Raw genomic sequence first — 24,498 nt, forward strand, 5'->3', positions numbered from 1 at the left:
ACCCCCAGCCAACCATACCATGAATTCCACAAGCAGGAGAAATTCTGCAAATGAATTCAGAACTGCATGCTTTTCTCTGTTTTTTTTTTTTTTTTAAAGAACAATTGTCCCTCAGCTATTTTTGTACTTAAATGAGTTGTAAGGAAGACAGCAAACAAGTCACAGAGGATGGAAGGAATAGGCGTGTATTATGCATAAAAGTTCCTTCCAATGACTAATGGTGCCCTCTGTGACTCACCAGGACCAAAGAGATTCATGGAAATTTATCAGCAGTGGTGTGATTTTACTGAAATAGGGTATAATTTAAATAATATAAAAATTAAGCGCACAAATGTATGGGAAGCATTGTGGTATAATCGGCGAGATAAGACATGGATCATGATTTGTTTGATTTGATTGACTGAGTCATCATTACATTTAGGGAAGGAGAGCTGTTTTACGTTGACGTTTGTAGCTACTGTTGTCAAGATTAAGTAAATGAAAAATTACAAAGGCATTAATGTTTCCAACACCCTTCCCCAAAGTACTCCTAGTCCATTATTCACCAATTTATGCTTCAACTTCTGGGAGTTTGAAAACCTTGTTTGCTGATTTGATTATTTTTTATGCACTTAAAATTCAGCAGCATATCATAAAAAAAAGAAACTTATCTGAGGAATTTGATTGGTAAATTACTAGGAATGGTAAAAGTTTCAGTTTATATATAGGGCTCAGATAATATTTACCAATATGCAACAGTTTCAGCTGTGGATACATATGGGGTCATCCTTTTAAGAAATATAATACACTTTTTAATAAAAGTTCAAATTTGAAATCTGTGAGTTGTCATTTATATAATAAATAATTAAATATCACTGTCACTAAAAATCACAAATCCGTCTAACTTCTTCAGATATGCTCAAAGATCACAAATTGTGTGCTTTTAATAGGCCTACTATGTATCTTACTTTAAAACATGATAAAATGTTTGAAACAAAGATAGTTACCTGGAAGCCCCCCACTGCCCATAAATGTGACGGAACAACAAGCCCCTCCCTTTGATTGCCCTGCCTCTTCAGAGGGCTGTTCTTCCACCAGGCCCACAACTGGAGTGGGCAGAGGAGAGAGAGGATGGGCACAGTGACTTTTACATTTGACAGTGTATGATGGGGTTCACATGAACATAACAAATAATATAGACTATATTGCAGAAAAAGTAAGAGTAGTATGGTTGTATGCTATTGCGAACACCGCCACTGAGTCCCCATACTGGCAACCTTCTGCTCATATAAAGTGGGGGTTGGGTGATGTCAAAGCTCCAGTCAGTTAACAGATTGGGGAAAATATAGATACACGATATGGGAGAAAGTGTTTGAGGTTAGAGAATAATTATTATGGGCTACAGCCCCGAATGCCAAAGGCTATCTATGCCACTGACTATAACCATTGTTGGACTGTAATGGACTACAGTAATCTATATAATGTAATCAGATTACAAAAATCAAACACTTGTACTGTAATTAGATTTCAGTACATGTATATATGTTTAAATGTGCTTAATCTTATTACGGTTACTCCATTTATATATACATGTGTATATATATGTGTGTATATATATATATATATATATATATATATATATATATATATATATATATATATATATATATATATATATATATTGATTCATAGATGGACAAATACAGTACAAAATTGTTGTTTGAGTTCATGTTTTTTTTAATATATATTGATAGTGTGTAAGGGAGTGTAAATTGATAGATTGGTCAACAGATGTTTCAGTCTGTTGATTAACTTTATATAATGTACTGTGAGTGCACAGTTATGAAGTGGACACATGGACAAATTACTGTTTTCAATCAAAGTAAGCAGTATAACCAGAGATTATTTATCAGAGATGGGCCACTTCAGTTAAAATGATTGGGAGAAATTGGAACGCTCAACAAAGGAGCTCCCAATGCCCAATGGTCAACAGATGTAGAAAGAAAGTCCCACCTTACAGTTAAAAGAGCCAATCGCCTTTTAGATATAGACATCACCTGTCAATCAAACTCAGATTTTATTGGTGATTTTCTATATGTTTTTTGATTGTAATCTTGACCAACCGTTTTTGAGATTTTGGTCTATCTCCATTCAAGTAGATAAGAGCTGCACTGCCATGACTGGAAATAGCCTATCGAGAGCGTCCCAAATGGTTGACAGTGGACTGACTTGCTAGAAAGACTTTGGTATAACACAGTAAAATGTTTGATTCATTCTTCTCATTTCCTTTCATTTGTTTTCAAATAAGTCTTTGAAAAGAGCTGCTGAAGACTTTGTGTGAGGCAGCTTGTTTAAACATCTTTAATGCATTATATATATATAAATAAAATCAAGTGGAAAATACAGTTGCTGACAGGTGAAAACTAGAGTGCTCCTGCCAATTTCATTTGTTTTATGGTTTTATGTAGCTTAATTGCAGTGACAAAAAAGAACAATTGAGATAATTATGACATTCACAATATGTAGTCTGCTGCGACTGTATTCAGTAGATAGCTGAACTGATATAACAGTGAGATTTAAAATGTCAACACAGTATAATAGACTGTTTTATTACCTTTAATGAACCATAAATAAAGGCAAATAGGAGATAAAACAATCCCACAATGTATTAAAGAATATGAGGGAAAACAATGATAGCATCTAAATTAAACTGAAATCTAACATATTTATAATAAATATGAGGATTACATGAACTGGGTTTTATAATTTTTTACTGATAAAATTCTCTAAAAGGTTGTCTTATTAATACAGGATCCCATAGTGATGATTCACCCACAATAGTGTGATACCATCCTGAAAATAAAAGATAACTTTCTACAAAGAAAGCCTTTTTTATCTCCCCTCTCTAGTGCATTTTTGATTCCTGACTTTTATTTATACTTTAAATCCTAAACTTTGCCATAATGCAATGTGAGCTAATCTGAGGTATGAGGGGTATTTACAGATGCACACCTCCATTCACTACCCATTGAATTGTTAATTGAATTGATCGGTCGGTAAATCTGTGGAGACCTCTCACTTATTGGGCTAATTAGTCTTGTATTGAATTCCGAATTAACAGGGCATTTTCCCTCAAAATTGCTTCTTCTGCATGCAGCTAGGATGTGGTTTCTGAAAGCGTCACAATCAGAATTAGGCTAAACTGTTGAATTTGCTCAGATTTGCTCTCTTGTTCGTGCTGCACATCATCGAAAATAGAAACAATTTCAGCAGAAAGGTCAATAACACCCTGTGGATGGGAGCCGCTCTAATTCTTTAGTTCTGGTGCCCACGTGGTGACGGCAGTGTTATATCATGCTCGACTTTGAGTTCTGAGATGAGAGATTTTGACTGAGTGAGTTGCTGTGACAGTCGGAATGGGAGCTCTTAGCAGACGGTCACATCGCCTGTAATTATGGGGTACTATTGAGAGTGTAACTTAATGACCCACAAAATGGTTGGAAATATGATGCCTGTGATCATTCAGTGATTTTAACTAATGTTCTAATCGTTGCACTTATGAGAGGTTACTAGTATCCACTGGGTTTGCGGCAGCATATGATTAACATCACAGTTCAGTGCACACTCACATTTCACCAAATCTTAATGAGCCAAAATAATGGAACAACTGTACATCTGGGCTTTTTGGGATTTTTTTTAGCAAGCCAATGAAATGGCTGTTTGGAGACACTGACAGCTGTGTGGTTTCTTCCAACTTCAATCTCATGTTGTATTGGTAAGAGGCCAGGTCAAGATGTTTTATTTCAATGTAATCTCATCAGTATTCATATGTAAAGTGTAATGAAAAAAAAAAAACACGTACATTGGGACAGACACTGAAACACATAATATCAACACTTATGTTTCATACTTTTTGAGCTTTCATGATAATTTAATTCAACCATGCAAAGAGTGAAAATGACTACTTTATAAATCCATCTGAATTTTAATAATAAACACATTTCAGTAGACAAACTACGTTTCTAAAGCTGTACATACAAGTGTAACACATTACAATAAGGTTACATTTGTTAACATTCTATTTATTTTTACAGTATTTATTAATGTAATGTTATATTTTTTATATAATTGTTCATTAGTTAATGTTAGTTCATAATATATTAACTAATGCTAGCACATATTTAACTCATAATTTAATTAGCATATCTTGAAATTAACATTAAGCAAGATTAATAAGTGGTGTCACTGGTGTAAAACTATTGTTCATGTTAACAAACGTAACCTTATTATAAAGTATTACCCATAAAAGTGTTTTCTTTTTAGATGCTGTTTCTAGTTCAATATTCAGTGTCCATCCATATGTACAAAATTGTGTTTTTGTATACATATCTACAAAAATGAATGAGATCACACTGTTTCTTTAAATGTACTTTTTATCTCATTTCGCCACTGATGAAAGCTCCTACTTAAAGCACTTTTTATACCGTATCTCTCAGTGGACTCGTCTCCTCATGGAGATCTTTATCTGTTGTTAGGCTCTGAACAAAGAAACGGTAGCTGCATAACGGCAATTAATTTTGCTATGGTAATGTGAGCAGCACCTGTGCACATGAGAAATTAGACAAACAAAATATTGTAAAACTGCAGCCAATTAAGGCCTGCTCCCATTCTTTCTTTAAACTCAGTAGACATGATGGAGATCCATTTCATTAAGCAAAAGGCTGCAATTTAAGACTGCCAGAAATGAATGTTCATTAAGGTTTTACTGGTGGCACTAGTTAAAGTTGAAAATAACCTGGTGTGTTTATATGGGATGATAGAAGTCAAGGTGGACCACATGATTTATTGATTTATTAACTGTTCTGTTAAAAAAACAATTGAGCTGCTTATGGTATATGGTATATATAGGTATATTATATAGGTATATTATATAGGTATTTTATTTAGTTGTGTAGTCTCATGTGGTTCTGTGTTTGTCCTTTGTTGTTTTTATGTAGCACCATGGTCCTGGAGGAACGTTGTCTCGTTTCACTGTGTACTGTACTAACTGTATATGGTTGAAACAACAATAAAAACCACTTGACTTATGGAGGCAGAATTTAAGACATAATTCTAGGTGTGCTCCTGATGTTAAAGGAATAGTTCACCCAAAAATGAAAATTCTCTCACCAATTAGTCACCCTCATGCCATCACATTGATTTTTTTTCTTCTGCAGAGCACAAACAAACTCTTTTATAAGAATATCTCAGCACTGCAGGTCCTAATATCACATAAAGGCATCATAAAATGAATCCATACCACTCCAGTGGTTTAATCAATGTCTTCTGAAGCGATCCAGTTGGTTTTGGGTGAGAACAGATCAAAATATAACTCCTTTTTCTCTGTACATCTTGCCATAGCAGTCTCTAGGCACATAAATGATTCAAGCATTTCAAGTTCAAGTTACATTTCAAGCTTGATTACACTTCCAAGTGCTTGACATGTGCTTAGAGCGCTAGATGGTGCTATAGGAAGTGTAATTGAGCTTGAAATCATGATCGCCAAGGAGACTGCTGTCAAGATTTATACTGCAAAAAGAGTTATATTTTGGTGTGTTCTGATCCAAAACCGATTGGATTGCATCAGAAGACATTGATCGAACCACTGGAGTCGTATGAATTACTTTTGTGATGCTGTTATGCGATGTTTGGACTTTCAGAATTCTGGCCACAGTTCACCTGCATTGAATGGACCTGCAGAAAAATTATTTTTAAAATCTTCATTTGTGTTTCGCTGAAGAAAAAGGTCATAGACATCTGGGATGGCATGAGGGTGAGTAAATGATGAGAGTATTTTTATTGTTGGGTGAACTATCCCTTTAAGGCTGAACTATCCCTTTAAGGCTGTAAAGCAAGGTAACTGAATTATGGTCCTTCCTAAGATACTTTCTTTAGGCTGTACTGGAAGCCAGTGTATCCAGACTGATTTCACAGGTTGAAATTTCTGCTTCTTAAATCGGTCTGTATTTACCGAAATTCTAATCACTGCACCCAGCGGCAGAAGCTGGAAGTGTTGGATGTATACCCATCCATTTTCCATGTGAAATGTCCACAGATGATTGCAATAGCAAGTTGTATTTATTTCAATGTTAATTATTAAATACGGTCAACAGGAATGCATTTTTAATTAATTCTACCTTTTATCTAAATCCTCTGCTGCCTGCCAGGACAAATTCCAGGCACCTTTGTGCAATGGGTGCATGTTTACATAGAAAAACAATTGGAAAAATAGTGCAGGTGGATGTAAAAAAAAATAAAAACATTCTGTGTTATTGGCCCTTAAAGGCTGCATTTGCAAGAGGTAGATGCTGCAAGGCAGGTCAGTAGATGTTAGAACAGAGCGACCATATTATTGCTGCTTATTTGTCCTTTTATGTGAGACATTTACTGTGTTTGGCCTTGCAGGCCTTCGATGAGCTCCAACAGAAAATCGCCCATAGTGAGGTGAGTTCCTGTTACACATCTATTTTTTATGCTAATTGTTTGTAAAGATGGGACACCTGAGCTCTTGTGAATATTTGTTGTACGTCCTGTGCCCCACAGGTTGACAGCTTCCATTCTGTGCTTGAACAGGTGCAGTAGTAGATTTGTTAAGGAAGTGTTTGCACGCAGTAAAGTTCAAACTGTGATCAAAGGAAGCCTCTCACACCTTTTCCAAAGTTCAATTGAATGATTGAACTAATGTCTCATGAATTTCAAAAGCAAACTTCAAGATCTTAGAAATATCTGTTTTGAATTTACTTTGGGAGGCACCTGTTTCACCTTGAGAATGATCAACTGTGTTGTGCTCTGACAGTGTGATTCGTTAATCATAGTTTTAAAGGATTTTTCAATGCAAATTTTGTAATTAATGTTGCAAGTTAGTCCAACCCTCTGCAATATTTCATACACTAGAAATATGACCCTCTAATGCCCATAGATTTTTTTTTTCTCTAATTAAATTTGAGGAGACTCGTCTAGGTCAGATACATATGTGATAAGATTTGACTGAAATAAGATGTTTTCGACTGTGCGAACAAAAACTATTTTACTTGACTGATAATGAAGCCATTCAACTACATTATTGACATGTCCTATTGTGTGACCTGCAATATTTCATATAAAACTATTTTAAACAGCATTTCCATGCATGCAGCTTATTTGATATCATGCAAATAGTGATTATGTGTAATATTTTACATTTTAAAATGTATTTGTCACATAGGACAATTTAAAATAAACTAGTGAGGCAATTAGGTGTTTAAAAAATAGAAAAACTGTGAAAGGTCTTAGAAATACTTCAAACATGTATAAAATGTTTTTCATGTTCATTAATAAAGTAAATGGACACATAAAGCATCAACTACCCATGTGATGATAATGAATTCATAAAAGTAAAAACAATTTGAAAAACAAATAATGTGTATATTTTTTTCCTTTCTTCTGATTATTTATATCTTGACATGGATTAAATGTGCTGGCTAAGAAAACATAAAAATTGTGCCAGATCAAATTAATGTCTATTACATAACAGGCACAAAATGCACAAGCATATGCATAATGGAACGTTTCAACTCTTGGTTCATTATTCAATATAAATAATAGACTTAAATGCCTTTATGAATAGAAATAGATTTAAAAGTTGGGATGATATAATCTCTTTAAGAAGTGGCACTTAATTTAATGAAGTTACACAGCTATCAATTTCTCCTTTTGTAATGGATAGTCCTGAATATACAAATTCTGAATTGATGAGACACATTTAAAGTCATTGTAAAATGCAAATAATCACTCAACCGTGACTACACATTCTAATTCACCAAGATGCTACATTGCTTGGCAGCTGAGTACAATTAGCCTAATTAACTTATTTTACTTGCCGTAAGAATTATTTATTCTGATTTTTAACATTACTATTAACTGTTATTATTTATTGAACACTGGTGATTATTTATTGAACAACCCTTATCATAATGATTTTGTAATTGTTTAATAAATGCCCTTTTTCTCTGCTTTTTGTCATGCCTAAGAATACCAATTAACCGTGCTAAAATCACGGTAATACATAGCCTGTTGTGGCAATCCTAAACCAAACTGTATGTGGAGTAAAATTACATTTTAGAGTGAAAATGCAACCTCCAAATAATTATCATCATTGTTTATGTGAATGCAGTTTCTTTCCATGGGACCAGAACCCATGTCTCAGCATTCCTAATATGCTATCTGTAGTGTTACAGGGAAAGGCAATGACGTTGATGCAAAAATGTCTGATGTGGGTAGCGCTTGTAAGTATTTGGTTGATTTCAGAGTACATGAACATTCAGATGAAGCATATCAATTTCCTGTGTGATCATATTGTCACATTGTGGATCTAAATCCTACTTTATAGTAGTACTGAGAATTACAGCAGTGGCCAAAAAGGTCAAGAATTCTCCCACACCAATCATGGCTGGTATGCTTCTCCACCCTCTTTTATGCCATTTAAAAGGCTTTTCATTCCATCTAAAACCCAAAGGAAGAGTCCCCTCATACAATGTTAGAAACACTGCACGCTTAAATAGTGGGGACAAAAATACCGTTGAGGCCCTATGTTTAATTGCTTGGTGTTATTGCAATATGTCTATCCTCTCTGGGCACTGGTCTCCCTCAGCCCTCTCGGCAGGCAGCACATGGCTTAATTGAATTCCAGAAAAAGTCAAGCCCTCCTCCCCATCCTGGGGAATCCAAAATGGAGCTCTCTCTTTGGTCTGAAGCAAAAGGGAGCTGTCCTTGGTGCTGAAAAGGCTGGCTGCGTGTCAAAGCCGTGCAGCGTGCAGTCTCCATTTTTCTCTGCCCTAATAATGGAACTCATAGTAGAGGGAGCTTCTAATTTGGCATTTCCACAATTTACTGGCCGGGCCTGTGGAAGTTAGCTCAATTTGGATGTGTGAAAAGCAACTATTGTTTGTAAATGCAGAGAACAGCTGCTGTCTTGAGCATTTTGTGTCAATAGTTTTAGAAATGACAATCAGGTTTAGTGCCCTGATTATTTCTTGTTTTATTTAACTGGATTAATTAGGATCCATCTGTAATAAATATTCTGCCAGTGCAATCCAGGGGATTTGTTTTGGACAGCTAAATTATAGTAACCTTTAAGGTCACCATATGAGTACTTTTTGTAAATCTGTGGATTTATCAGGATTACCAGCATGGTTCAATATCTAACAAGAGATTTTTCATGGTATTTCACATTATAAAAGAGATACATGTAAAGGTTGAAGCGCCATAAATTAGTTGAGACTTGGCCTTTCGATTCACTAATTGCCTGCATATGAGTCAGAGTTAGATTTAATTAAATACAAATAAATGACACTTAAAGGCCACTTGTAATGTTTTATTGATATAATTAGTGCTTGGTTGGTTTATATTAGGCACACAAAGAAAAAAAAAGGTCTGTAAAATAAATGAGCTTTATTTTTGTTAAGAATGGAGGAGGAGGGGCCTGGGGAAAATTGTAACATTTATATATTCATCTGTCCATCCGTCCGTCTGTGTCACGAACCCCGCTCCTCTGCCCCATCTCCGCTTCCTCGAGCACGCACCCATACACTCCGCGAGCATGCTCGCTTCCCGCTTCCTCGCTCCGCCCCCTTGAGCTCGTACGCTCTGTTTCCTCCCTCACGAGCTCACACGCTCGTTCTGCTATTACGAGCTCTCGCTCGTAAACTCTCTCCCCCCTCTGACTCATGCTCTCGTCTCACTCGCTGCAGCCTGAACATTATGACCACCTTGCACTCATGCGCTTCCTATCCCCACACATTAGATTCACCTGCACTCGTCTCGTCACCTTCATTGTTCACACCTGCACCTTCCCCTATAAATACCCAGCACTTCCGTTTCACGGGTGTTGGTTATTGTATGTATTTAGATTCCCGTGTTTATGCCCCCGCTAGTCTCGTCTAGTTTTGCCCCTGCTAGTCTCGTCTAGTTTTGACCTCCCTACTTGTTACCTCTTAGCTTGCCAACTCCCCATCCCTCTAGTCCCCTCTTGCTACGTGTTTGTTTCATCCTGTTTACCCCGACATTGACCCTCGTTCCCTCGACTACTCTCCCGGATTTGCCCCTTGTTTGTACTTTTGCCCGGACTGCTTTAATTTAATAAAGCAGTTTTCATCCGTCATTGTGACTGTCTCTACTTGTGTGTGTGTGTGTCGGGTTACAGAATAACCAACCTCACCGAAGACAGTCACAATGCGTCGCGCTGAGGATTCGCGCGGCTCACTAGAGCGGAGGAACTCGTCACATTCAGCGCAAGGAGCGACGGTGTGGAAGCATGATCGCGCGCTCACAGGCCAGGGCCAGCAGGTACGTGCGATTTTTGATTTTTGTCACCCTGCGTCACCTGTGTCTGCCCCTGAGCCCGTTTATGCTTCCCATGCGTTTTTGAGCGCCGTAAGCTCTCCACCCCGGAGAGGTTTTACGGCTCTTCAGACGCTGACCAAGGGGTTTTTATGCGAGGCAGCGGTGGTGTAACCCATAACCCCGCCCTCGGCATTATGGACCCAGCGGCCCAACTCGTGGGTTTGCGTCAGGGAGCCAAACCGTGGAGGCTTATATTATGGATTTTTGTGTCCTGGCGTACCAGGTGAATTTTAATGAGGTGGCTCTGAAGACCATTTTTCAATGTGGTCTGAATGAGCCAACCTCATCATTAATGCCTGGTGGTCGCTGCCCCTTAACCTGGCTCAGTTTATTGACCTCGCCCTACTGTACTCTGGTTCCTCGTTCACTGTGGGGAGGCAGACACTGAACCAGCGCTCCACACCAAGACCCCCGTCTCGAAGCCTACCACGGCCCCAGTCCCTAAGCCTACCACGGCCAACGAGCCAGCGCCCATGCCCGCCACGGCCAACGAGCCAGCGCCCATGCCCGCCACGGCCAACGAGCCGGCGCCCATGCCCGCCACGGCCAACGAGCCGGCGCCCATGCCCGCCACGGCCGACGAGCCGGCGCCCATGCCCGCCACGGCCAACGAGCCAGCGCCCATGCCCGCCACGGCCAGTGAGCCAGCGCCCATGTCTGCCACGGTCAGCGAGCCAGCGCCTGTAGCCTCGACCCCCCCCTGAGCCAGCGCCTGTAGCCTCGACCGTCCCCATGGCCACGTCCCCTGTTGGCCGAAGACGTAAGAGAAGGAAGAGGGCCCCTTCTCCCCAGTCTCGTCTTGTGCTCAAGACCTCTGCTCCGCCCTCAGAGTCTTCCACGGCTCTGCAGACCTCTGCTCCGCCCTCAGAGTCTCCCACGGCTCTGCCGGGTTCTGCTCCGCCCTCAGAGTCTCCCACAGCTCTGCGGGTTCTGCTCCGCCCTCAGAGTCTCCCACGGCTCTGTCGGGTTCTGCTCGCCCCTCTGAGCCCTCCTGGGCTCCGCCTCCACGAGTCTCCAAGGGCCCCTCACGAGCCTCCTAGGGCTCCTCCTCACGAGCCTCCCAGAGCTCTACCCCTCAAGTCCCTCAGGGCTCCACCCTTCAAGCCTCTCACGGCTTCGCCTCTCGAGTCTCTCAAGGCTCCATCCCTCGAGTCTTTCATGGCTCCACCCCTCAAGCCTCTCACGGCTTCGCCTCTCGAGTCTTTCAGGGCTCCATCCCTCGAGTCTTTCATGGCTCCACCCCTCAAGCCTCTCACGGCTTCGCCTTCCGAGTCTTTCAGGGCTCCATCCCTCGAGTCTTTCATGGCTCCACCCCTCAAGCCTCTCACGGCTTCGCCTCTCGAGTCTTTCAGGGCTCCATCCCTCGAGTCTTTCATGGCTCCACCCCTCAAGCCTCTCACGGCTCGCCTCTCGAGTCTTTCATGGCTCCACCCCTCAAGCCTCTCACGGCTTCGCCTCTCGAGTCTTTCATGGCTCCACCCCTCAAGCCTCTCACGGCTCGCCTCTCGAGTCTTTCATGGCTCCACCCCTCAAGCCTCTCACGGCTCGCCTCTCCGAGTCTCTCAGGGCTCCACCACCCCTCAAGCCTCTCACGGCTCGCCTCTCGAGTCTCTCAGGGCTCCTCCGCCTCTCAGGGCGTCCCCTCTCGAGTCTTTCATGGCTCCACCCCTCAAGCCTCTCACGGCTTCGCCTCTCGAGTCTCTCAGGGCTCCTCCGCCTCTCAGGGCTCCGCCCCTCGAGTCTCTCAGGGCTCCTCCCCTCTCAAGCCTCTCAGGGCTCCCCCTCTCGAGTCTTTCAGGGCTCCTCCTCCTCTCAAGCCTCTCAGGGCTTCGTCTCTCGAGTCTTTCAAGGCTCCCCCTCAAGCCTCTCGAGCCTTCCAGGACTCGGCCACTAGAGGCTCCTATGGCTCTGCCTCCCGAGCCTCCTACGGCTCCCCTCCAGAGCCTCCTACGGCTCCACCTCCCGAGCCTCCCAGGGCTCGGCCACTAGAGGCTCCTATGGCTCTGCCTCCCGAGCCTCCTACGGCTCCCCCTCCAGAGCCTCCTACGGCTCCACCTCCCGAGCCTCCTACAGCTCTGCTCCCAAAGACTCCAGAGCTTCCTAGGGCTCCGCCTCTTGAGCCTTCCACGGCTCCACCACCCGAGCCTCCTACAGCTCTGCTCCCTAAGACTCCAGAGCCTTCTAGAGATTCGCCTCTCGAGCCTCCTACGGCTCCGCCTCTCAAGCCTTCCACGGCTCCACCACCCGAGCCTCCTACGGCTCTGCTCCCTAAGACTCCAGAGCCTTCTAGAGATTCGCCTCTGGAGCCTCCCTTGGCTCCGCCTCTAAAGCCTCCCTTGGCTCCACCTCCAGAGCCTACCAGGGCTTCACTCCTGGAGCCTTCTACGGCGCCACCACCCACGGCGTCACCTCCCTCGGCTCTGCCTCCAGAGCCTTCCAGGGCTTCACCTCTGGAGCCTCCTTCGGCTCCACCTCCAGAGCCCACCAGGGCCTCGCCCCTGGGGCCTCCTGCGACTCCACCTCCCTCGGCTCCGTCTCCTGAGCCTTCCTCGGCTCTGCCTCCGGAGCCCCCCGAGCCTCCCTCGGCGCCGCCTCTTCTGTCTCTCAATTCCCCGCCTGCCGAGTCTCTCACGGCTCCGCCTTCCAAGGCTCAGTCTCCCAAGTCCTCCACGACTCCGCCTTTCACGGCTCCGCCCCCTGAAACCTTTCCTCACTGGGTCTTGCCTGCTCCCCTTGTTACCGTTCCTCTACCTGTCCTGTGGCCTCTTCCCTGGCCTCCGGACCCTATTCCTGTCCGGTGGTCACCTTCCAGACCCCCGGACCCAGTCCCTGTCCTCCAGTCGCCTTCCAGACCTCCTGACCCAGTCTCTGCCCTATGGCTGCCCCCTAGACCTCCCGACAACCCGCCTGTCCACTATGTTCCCCTTGACCTTGCCTTGAACTGCCCGTTGACCCCCATGGACTGTTTCATTCCCCTTTTGTGCCTTCTGTCCCCTCGAGCTCACACGCTCGTTCTGTCCCCTCGAGCTCACACGCTCGTTCTGTCCCCTCGAGCTACGCAACCCAGCGTGGCCGTCAGGAGCCGTCCTATTCAGAGGGGGGAGTACTGTCACGAACCTCGCTCCTCTGCCCCATCTCCGCTTCCTCGAGCACGCACCCATACACTCCGCGAGCATGCTCGCTTCCGCTCCTCGCTCCGCCCCTTGAGCTCGTACGCTCTGTTTCCTCCCTCACGAGCTCACACGCTCGTTCTGCTATTACTGAGCTCTCGCTCGTAAACTCTCTCCCCTCTGACTCATGCTCGCTCTCACTCGCTGCAGCCTGAACATTATGACCACCTTGCACTCACGCGCTTCCTATCCCCACACATTAGATTCACCTGCACTCGTCTCGTCACCTTCATTGTTCACACCTGCACCTTCCCCTATAAATACCCAGCACTTCCGTTTCACGGGTGTTGGTTATTGTATGTATTTAGATTCCGTGTTTATGCCCCCGCTAGTTCTCTAGCTCTAGTTTTGCCCCTGCTAGTCTCGTCTAGTTTTGACCTCCCTACTTGTTACCTCTTAGCTTGCCAACTCCCCATCCCTCTAGTCCCCTCTTGCTACGTGTTTGTTTCATCCTGTTTACCCCGACATTGACCCTCGTTCCCCTCGACTACTCTCCCGGATTTGCCCCTTGTTTGTACTTTTGCCCGGACTGCTTTAATTTAATAAAGCAGTTTTCATCCGTCATTGTGACTGTCTCTACTTGTGTGTGTGTGTGTGTCGGGTTACAGTCTGTCTGTCTATCTATCTATCTATCTATTTTTTTTCCTCGCTCACAGACTATTACAAATCTACCTGCCATCTTTTAGTACTAGAAACATTTATATGTGCCAAAAAATGTGTTACAATAACCACCAATATGGCAATTTAAAAAATAATAATCCACTGTATCCAAATAAGTGCACTCTTCAAAGTAATATAATTTTTACTTTAATACATTAGATTTCTAATAATTTAGATTGTTGAATGTTTTTCCCCCTAATATAAATACGTTTACTTTTACATATGTACAGTATGTATGTATGTATGTATGTTAGCCTCATTTAAGAATTTCACATTTCAATTTCATAATTATTTCCTTTAGTTATATATTCAAGTTTTTTCAGTGTGGTGGAGAGTCATTTGGGGCAACGAGCCATTTCTAATGCTCTGATGCTGCACTACAAAATCACAGTCATATGAATATAAAACATGATATTGATATGAGAGACATCCACACAGTTCATGAATTTAACACAGTGCATTAAATTCAGATGCGAGTCACAACAATGTTTGTGCTAACAATTGCAGAATGAACATTCTGAAGAAACGCAGCTCATTTCAAAATTTTATTGGAAAAACAAGGGTTCTTTATTATCAGTGCATAAAGCAATGGCTCATTGGAACTGTTCCCAGCCCCAGATACTCTTTGAACTGTAGATTGATAGTTGTAAATTGTTAGATAAGATGACAAAGACATAGAATTGATTAAACGTTGTCTGTATTTATGTTTCCACGACAACATGTCATTGCAGTTCACTCCTACACTTAAGTATTCTTCAGCCAAAGTGATGGAGAATTGTTTTATATTAAATTGTCATTCTTTATCAGAAAATTATCTAATTCGTACACTTAAATAAGTGTGGTGATTTTACAGACAATTAATCTGCTTGATTCTATATATACATTATATATATATATATATTCAAATGTGAGTGCTTGTGAATGTGTGGAGACTGTGTTGTACTGACATCGGCTGCTCATACCTGTTAAAAATAAGCCACTAAAATATAATTTGTCTCTAGATGGATGTGCTGTTACATCATCTTCAACAGCAAAGAACTTAGGTGTTATATTTGATACCAATCTGTCCTTTGAAAATCAAATTACAAATGTTTGTAGAACAGCATTCTTCCACCTAAGAAATATTGCTAAATTAAGACACATGCTCTCTGTTGCTGAAGCCGAAAAACTAATTCATGCGTTCATGACCTCAAGACTGGATTATTGTAATGCATTACTGGGAGGATGTCCAGCAAGATCAATAAATAAACTTCAGTTGGTTCAAAATGCAGCAGCCAGAGTGCTGACGAGAACCAAGAAATATGATCATATTAGCCCCATTTTATCATCGTTACATTGGCTACCTATTGATTTTAAAATTCTGTTAACTACGTACAAAGCTTTGAATGGTCTAGCTCCGCAGTACTTAAGTGATCTTCTACCACGCTATATTCCAACACGTTCATTATGATCGCAAAATTCGGGCCTATTATTAGTTCCTAGAATATCAAAATCCACTAAAGGAGGAAGATCCTTTTCATATTCGGCTCCTAAACTATGGAATAGTCTCCCAAACACTGTTCGAGATGCAGACACACTCCCTCAGTTTAAGTCTAGACTAAAGACTCATCTATTTAGCCAGGCATACACCTAATTTATCCTCCAACCCACAATTAGGCTGCTTTATTTGGGTCTGCCGGAACCAGAAACCAGAAACATTGAGCATGATCTCTTACTCTGCAATAAATTAAATGGCATCTACGCTTACATCTTTTTATTTGTTTCCCTGTCTCAACCTCGGGACTCCTATCCTGAGGTCACCAGAACCGGCTGGATCCAGCAACATTCCTGCTTCATGTTGGACTCCACTGCTACATGTCGCAGAATGATGATGACTAAATGCAGCCGGTGCCAGCCAAACATCACTTCAATCTATTATGACGGACTTCAGAGGATGAAATGATGCCAACTCCAACCTGCATCACCTCGGTCTATTGATGGACTACGATCTTGAAATGGAATGCATAGACTAACTATTGCCAACAAAAGCCTTCATCAGCCAATTAACAAGGACAATTGCATCTATGTGAACTTCTGCAATTAATCAAGATGGACTTCAAAGGTTTTGGTCATTAATCGTACAGTTCAAACACAATCAATGTTTAATCACTGACCCTTAACACTTAGTTTAATCATTTTAAACCATGATTTTACCTATACATAATTAATATTTACATTACATTCAAAATGTTAGCCAGAGGGGAACTGGCCCCCACAGTGAGTCTGGTTTCTCCCAAGGTTATTTTTCTCCATTAATCTACATCTTATGGAGTTTTGTGTTCCTTGCCACAGTCGTCTACAGCTTGCTCACTGGGGTTATTAATACAATTATCATTTAATTATTTTTAAACACTATTAAAAATTTTATTTTATCGAAATTACACAATGATGATTAATCGACTTTATAGACATTACAGTTTTATCGTCTGTTAATGCTGATATTCTGTAAAGCTGCTTTGAAAGGATGTGTGTTGTGAAAGGCGCTATACAAATAAAATTGACTTGACTTGACTTGACTTGATATAGAGTTTAGGGAAAGAAAAAAACAGGTATCGGACTCTGTATCGACGAGTACCAAAAATTTATCTGTACTCGTTCTCAAAAAATAGTATTGAGATATCCCTAATTACAAGCATTACATTTTCAGTGAAATGCCGAATACAATAAAAAAAAATTATATAAACATGTATTTTGTTTGTTTATCTAATTATATAATATTCCCTATTTTGCTCTAATGCACTTTTCTGCAAAACCTGTTGATCCATGTTATCACGGCATGATAAGAGAATGTTCCAGAGCATCTTGTGAGCTTCAGTGGAAGCAATGCAATTGTATTTTTCATATAATTTAACATAGTACATGTCACAAATGTACTTATTTGATTAGAGACCCAAAAAAGTGCAGGATATTAAATATTTATGTGTACATTTTGTCAAAATCCTAAACTTTATGTATATAAATTTAAAGTGACAATACTGACAAAGTGTTGCTATAGAGTTTACTGGTAAGGCAGGGATTAAAATATGGAGTTTAGACTGTCATTCATTTGATTTAAAATATACTTTCAGAGGTTGTATTACCAGTAAAGTGATCAATGAGTTTTGTGATATTGTGTAATCACTGTCACAGAGTTAAGTATCTGCTACTCTTATCTTTTTATTGGAGACATTCCCAAAGTGAAGTTCTCAATGAATGGATTTTGAAATTTGAATTACATAGTGTTCTGAAACTGTCATTCATTTATCGAGACCACCTGAACATAATCTCGATCTCTTTCATGTTCAGGTGAATTAAAAGTACAAAAGCCACCTTCCAAAACTCTGATTAAAGTTTGAATCTTGCTTTAATTGAGAAATAAGAAATTCAATTTTAATATGAAAGTCACATTAATAGGTGCTCTGAGATAGACAGATAGCTCTTTAATGATGCCCCGAAGCACAAAAATCAAATATGATAAGGTTATGCAAATGGATGTAAGAATGATTGAGATTTCATACAATTAATAAGGCCCCGGGAGACATGGGCTCATACATATGCACCGTAAGTTGAGGTTACGCCTTACGTGATCCAAACTCTTAGGTGCCTTTATCCCCAGATCGACTTTCAGATAGTATTTATGCATCAGATGGCAAAAGAAGCACTCTGTGTCTTTGCTTTTTTCCTTTAAAAAATATAGCTTGAAACACCAGCTCTCGATTCAATATGAAATCAAACCTGTTATGTAGCTGTGTTTGATTTGCTTAAAGATTTGGAATTTTTAGATTTGCTTAAAGATTTGGGTGACGTAACTCTGCTTACATTTAATATATAATTTAACGTCTATAAATGTAATTAATGTTAACAAATTACTTATCTTTTCAAAGGTCTAAGGGTTCAACATTGATATCCGATCTCTGTTTCACGATAGCAATTCTCCACAAACAGCAATTTAGTTATTTGTGCCAGGAGTACATATGAGAACATGTAATATCAAAACGGGACTTCATACATTTGTTATGAAAACACGATCGCCAGATGAATCCAGTTGTCAAGCGTTCATTGAAAAACATCCAATAGCACTTTTTGTCCATAAAAGTAATAAATCTAAGAAATATTGATATATTCTCCATTGTTTCATGAGATCTCGCCTGAAAGAATTACCCTTCCTCATCTGAATGCTGCAATCTGAACAGCATTCATATTGTAAAACTGTATATTATCTTATATATTAGAGTCTCGTAAACAAAATGAGCCCATCTCCAAAGTATATCTTTAAAAAAACAGCGAAGTTTTATTCATAATAGCCAAGCAGTGCAGTCCGATTTTGTGTTGTCTTGAAAGGCGGAGCCTTAATTTTACTCTGTACGCTTCCAGCGATTTTACAGAGAAAAAAAGCTTGCAGGAATCTAATTTTACGTTAGATCATCTTCAAATTTGAAACATAACTTCTTTAGACTTGTGGCTTTGAGAACATTGTTTTTCTCGGTTGTGTTGGTATCTTTATTATTGTTGTTTTAATTATAAAAACATCTTCAGCACAAAATATTTCCATTACTATAAACTTCAGCTTCTCTAACTTCAAAAAATAACAGCAAATATTAATGCTGAAACTTGGGAAATTAAGCCCAAAGTGTCTTCTTTCAAAAGATACTACAACTGTGTCCATACTCCAAAGGGTCCAGTAAATACAACCATTTAAGTTCATGGTTTGTGCTCAAAAAGGGGGTGCATATCAACAGGATAAATAAAGTGTCATGGATTTTATTGTCTTTCAAATGGATTGTAAAGTTATGAATATGGATAATTAAAAAAAAAATAAATGTTTGTGCTTGTTAAGCCTGTAAATTAAACAAGTTGGCCATTAATATGAAGCTGGTCCTCCCTTGCTGCTAGATTATCATTTCAAGAGTCTTGAATAATTCTTATAAATTTGATCACAGGTCCCTTATTCAAACCACTTTCACATTCATATTACAGCTACAATGCAATTGTAAGAACTGCACTTTGTTTTCCCATTATTCATGGACTTCATTTCCCATGATGTACCTTTTTTGATTATCCTCACCTTCCCTCCATCTTCCACAGCTGTTCCCTGTTCCATCATCATCCTTCTGTGTATTTATATCTATGGTTTCCTTCTCTCATCGCTGGTTCTTGTTTGTTAACATGTTCATTTAAATGTTACATTCATATTTACCAGCAAACTGCTGTGACGTTTGATTTTTCCCATTTTCTCAAGTGTTTTATTTTAATCTTTATGTCTTCATCTTCTGAGTTACATTAATAAAATAGTCTGCATTTGGATCAACAATCTCCTGTCTTGTCTCTCCCATCAGCATGACAGCAATATTGTCATAATAGTTTGGATTTCAGATAAATTATGTGTCTTCGCTTATTCCCATTCAAATAATGTAATGCAAAAATATGTTGTCTGTGACTTGTCAACATTGTATTGTAACAATTAAAAATGCAACAAGGCTAGCCTCTCACATCTATGGATAAAAATACCCCTTTAGCAGTGACTATACGGAGACTGTGGAAATAGATGGAAACATGCCAAATCAAGACATTGAGTGAATCAATCAACTGCCGGAGCAGGTGTCTTCATACATGCTTTAAAATATAAAATATTCACAGGGCTGCCAAAAAATTCAAACACTTCTCACTTTGTTTCCACCAACTGAAGTATGTTGCTCATTAGTAACAACATTTTGTTTAATTTGGATGATTAATATGGCTGCCTTATCTCAACATTGTTACACGGAGGTAATGACAATTAGGAGACCAAGATTACAATAACCATGAGTGAGTGAGTGACAAGAGAGAGAGACAGAGTCCATTCTCAGTTTTGCAGATTCAAAAAATTTCAATTTACATTGGCAGTGAAATTAATCACACCTAAAGCACACATTATTATAATCATAACAATGATTGGCTCGCTTGCATACAAAATATTCAGTGAAGTTGTTCATTGTTATGTTTTATGTACTGTATTGTTTTACTAAATCAAATGAAATTCTACTACAATGATCTAATTAAAATGAAACAAAACAGGGACATTCAAATTAAACAAAAACTAAGATGCTGAAATGAATTTCACGGTCCATCTTTTCAAAGCAGTGGCATTGGATAGTGCCTCTCTGTGACTTGTGTGTCATATGTCTTCAGGCACATGATAGGTTAGATTGAGAAACAATTCAAAATTTAAGTAATATTTTTTTCTTCAGTGAAAATTTGTAAAACATAAAGTACATTGTTTAGAGCTAAAAAGTTCTAATATGAACAAATGGCCCTCAATGAAAATCATCAAACACATGATTCAGGAGATTGTCTTGACCAGGACCATAACCCTAAATGCATTGAAGCAACTGCCATGTGATTGGTTGATTAGATAATTGCATTAATGAGAAATTGAACAGGTGTTCCCAATAATCCTTTAGGTGAGTGTATATATATATTATATATACTACAATTTGCAAGAGCTCACCAAAATTGGACAGTTGAAGACTGGAAAAATGTTGCCTGGTCTGAGGAGTCTCGATTTCTGTTGAGACATTCAGATGGTAGAGTCAGAATTTGGCATAAACAGAATGAGAACATGGATCCATCATGCATTGTTACCACTGTGCAGGCTGGTGGTGGTGGTGTAATGGTGTGAGGGATGTTTTCTTGGCACACTTTAGGCCCCTTAGTGCCAATTGGGCATCGTTTAAATGCCACGGCCTACCTGAGCATTGTTTTTCACCATGTCCATCCCTTTATGGCCACCATGTACCCATCCTCTGATGGCTACTTCCAGCAGGATAATGCACCATGTCACAAAGCGCGAATCATTTCAAATTGGTTTCTTGAACATGACAATGAGTTCACTGTACTAAAATGGCCCCCACAGTCACCAGAACTCAACCCAATAGAGCATCTTTGGGATGTGGTGGAACGGGAGCTTCGTGCCCTGGATGTGCATCCCACAAATCTCCATCAACTGCAAGATGCTATCCTATCAATATGGGCCAACATTTCTAAAGAATGCTTTCAGCACCTTGTTGAATCAATGCCACGTAGAATTAAGGCAGTTCTGAAGGCGAAAGGGGGTCAAACACAGTATTAGTATGGTGTTCCTAATAATCCTTTAGGTGAGTGTATATATATATATATTTATATATATATATATATATATATATATATATATATATATATATATATATATATATATATATATTGGTTATTCACAATACCTCACGGTAATCCCTCATGTGGAAATTATACTTGTATTGTTAAAAAGCTTTTTCTCAGAATTTACTGTAGTTTCACCCTTAAAATTAATGTTAATCATAATCAAATATATTTTTAGAACACTTATAACATGTATAATGTATTGGACTGTCTCACAGTTCCCTGTACATGAAAATGCAAATGTACAGTAGGTTATTTTATCCACAGTAAAACTGCTTTCACATGAAACCCTTATTCAGTGATTTCAGCCGTCTTCCAATCTATTTCAGTTGTTCAACAGAGCAGAAAGATCTTTTCCTTTTCTCTCTGAGACCTCCCTATGAAATGAAATATTCATATCTGCTACATATTTCTTCATCCATGTCATTTTTTTTGTCTAAGACGGGCACCTCTCCCTCAATGCGGGCGGTACCCACCCATAGCATCTGCTTTTTTTCCCTCCCCATTCTTCTCCAAGCGTATTAGATGATATTACCTCTCAAGGATGTCCTCGATACAGCACTTATCACCATGGGGACTGCAATAGGGGGAGATAATGAGACCTGATTTATATTTCAAAGTGTCTCCAGCAAGAAACTGATAAGAGACCTCGATAAAGGAGAATGATGCTGGTGTGGGTGAATGGGAGATAGAGGGGAAGGTTGGAGATCATTGTGGGGTGACTGTAGTTAAATAAAGTAAAAGATTACCTCTAACCTTTTGAGATGCCAAACATCCTCCCTCTAACAATATTATGATGAAGAGGTAATTGCAGAAACATGATGGCCTGCAGGACGTTTTGGCTTTAGTGGTTCAACTATTGCCTACCGTAATGATGGTTAGTGTAATTATATGAGTTTTAAGCTCTTTCTATTGAAGGCTATTTGCAGAAATGAAGAGAGAGAGAGTGGGAGTTCATTTTATTGACTCCAAATGGTGGTCAACAGTTGCACCCATTTGGCACTCTTGAAATATTAAATTGGTTTTACAGTTTAGATAAGGACCCATGCATTTAAAGGAATATTCTGGTTTCGATACAAGCTAAAGGGATAGTTCCCAGAAATTTAAATTCTGTCATCATTTACTCTCCCTCATACCATCCCAGATGTGTATGAATTTCATTCTTCAGCTGAACACAAACAACGTTTTTAGAAGAACATCTCAGCTCTAATTATTTCAAGACATTTAAAGCTCTACAAAGGACATAAAGTCAGTATAAAAGTAATCCATATAACTCTAGTGATTAAATCCATGTCTTCAGAAGTGATAATTTACAGTATACAGAGTGCGTGGATGTGATTTATATAGCCTTCCTCCAAAAAGGACAAAATACGTGTCATTAAACTAGCCCATATTTACATTTACATTTATGCATTTGGCAGACGCTTTTATCCAAAGCAACTTACAGAGCCCTTATTACAGGCACAATCCCCCTGGAGCAACCTGGAGTTAAGTGTCTTTCTCAAAGACACAATGATGGTGGCTGTGGGGATCAAAACAACGACCTTCTGATTAACAGTTATGTGATTTAGCCCACTACACCACCACCATTTCCCATATAAATGGTGTGCTCTATTCCAAATGTTCTGAAGCCATATAAAAGTTTTGTGAGAGGAACAGGCCGAAACTGTAATTCAGTTTCACGTTTTACACTGATAACTTTTGGAAAGCCGACTCTAAAAATGCCACGTTGAAGGCATTGATATTAAATGGTATTGGTGCTCATGTGTCCCATGACCCAATATGATGGCAAATTTGTATCATAGGTGCCATATTTGAGAACTACAATTTAGGAAACATTTTCAGTAAGAAGTGAAGCAATCATTTGTGGTCACACAAAGCTATCGCATGACATCAGAAGACCTGAATAAATTGAAACAAATCATATTGACTACTTTTATAGGAGCTCTTTTGTCATTTTGGAGTGAGGCTTGATAAATTACTATTCACCAATCACCAGTTTAATTGTACAGAAAAGAACAGCTCGGACAGAAGGAAATAAGAAAAATATCATTTTAATTGAATCAAGCCCAGCTGAGAAAGTTACTTGTTTAGTTAAACGACTGTGACATTGACCTCATGGGAACAACCAATTACGCGTTCCTAAGGGCCAAGAATTGTAATAATATAACCTACTGTTTTGTGGGTTCCGAATAAATTAGAATTCTATGAACAGAGATTCTATGAATGGCCCATACAATATTCTAGGCTTGCCAAATCCATGTTCATCATTTGAATTTTTCTTTTGTGCAATTGTTCATCACAGTTGAAGCCTTGTATACCTGAGCTCGGCTGAATAATCTATTGCTAAACTCTCAGAACAATTCCATTGACTGCATGCATTAAACGCACATAAAGTGATTTTCAGAGTGCGCTGCAGTTTCCTACTCAATATGTTATTGTCATTGTTCTCCAGCAGTGAAATCTGGTACAAAGACATCAGTGAATAGGCCTCCAAAGTGGATCCCCTTCTGATTTTACAACAGAATTTATACGCGCTAAAACTGAGCTCTTCAATATGGCTTTGCACAAGGTTTTTTTTTACATGTGTGAGAATAATGAAACTCCAAGCATACCGATGCATGTTTTGTGAAATTGCTGCTCTCTGAAATGGCTTCACACTGTGATATCCCATCATGTCTTACAAAATGCAATTTTTAATCATAAAACAGTTTTAGTTGCCCGGAGACATCGATTCAAGCTTTCAAAACTCTTTTACAACATCAAATGACTCATAAACTTTAAATTTTGTAACTTTACCTTTAATAACAAATCTAATAGGTAATTTGAAAAGCCTGTATCTGTGCCTAGAGAGAAATGCAAAAACAAACATGTTTTCAAATTGTTTCTGAGTATTTGGAGAAGGGTGGAGTTGTTAAAGATACTCACTTAAAAATCTGGTGGCAGCAAATTCTTTTTAGAGTGGGATCTGATCTAGAGACACTTTTTCCCATCAAGCGGCCTTCTTATCTGCCATCTGGCCCCATTCTGTCACCTCCACCATAAACCACTTCAACAAAACATCCACATTTTGCACTGA

Source organism: Xyrauchen texanus, chromosome 23 (assembly GCF_025860055.1).
Source record: "Xyrauchen texanus isolate HMW12.3.18 chromosome 23, RBS_HiC_50CHRs, whole genome shotgun sequence".
NCBI classification, from domain to species: Eukaryota; Metazoa; Chordata; class Actinopteri; order Cypriniformes; family Catostomidae; genus Xyrauchen; species Xyrauchen texanus.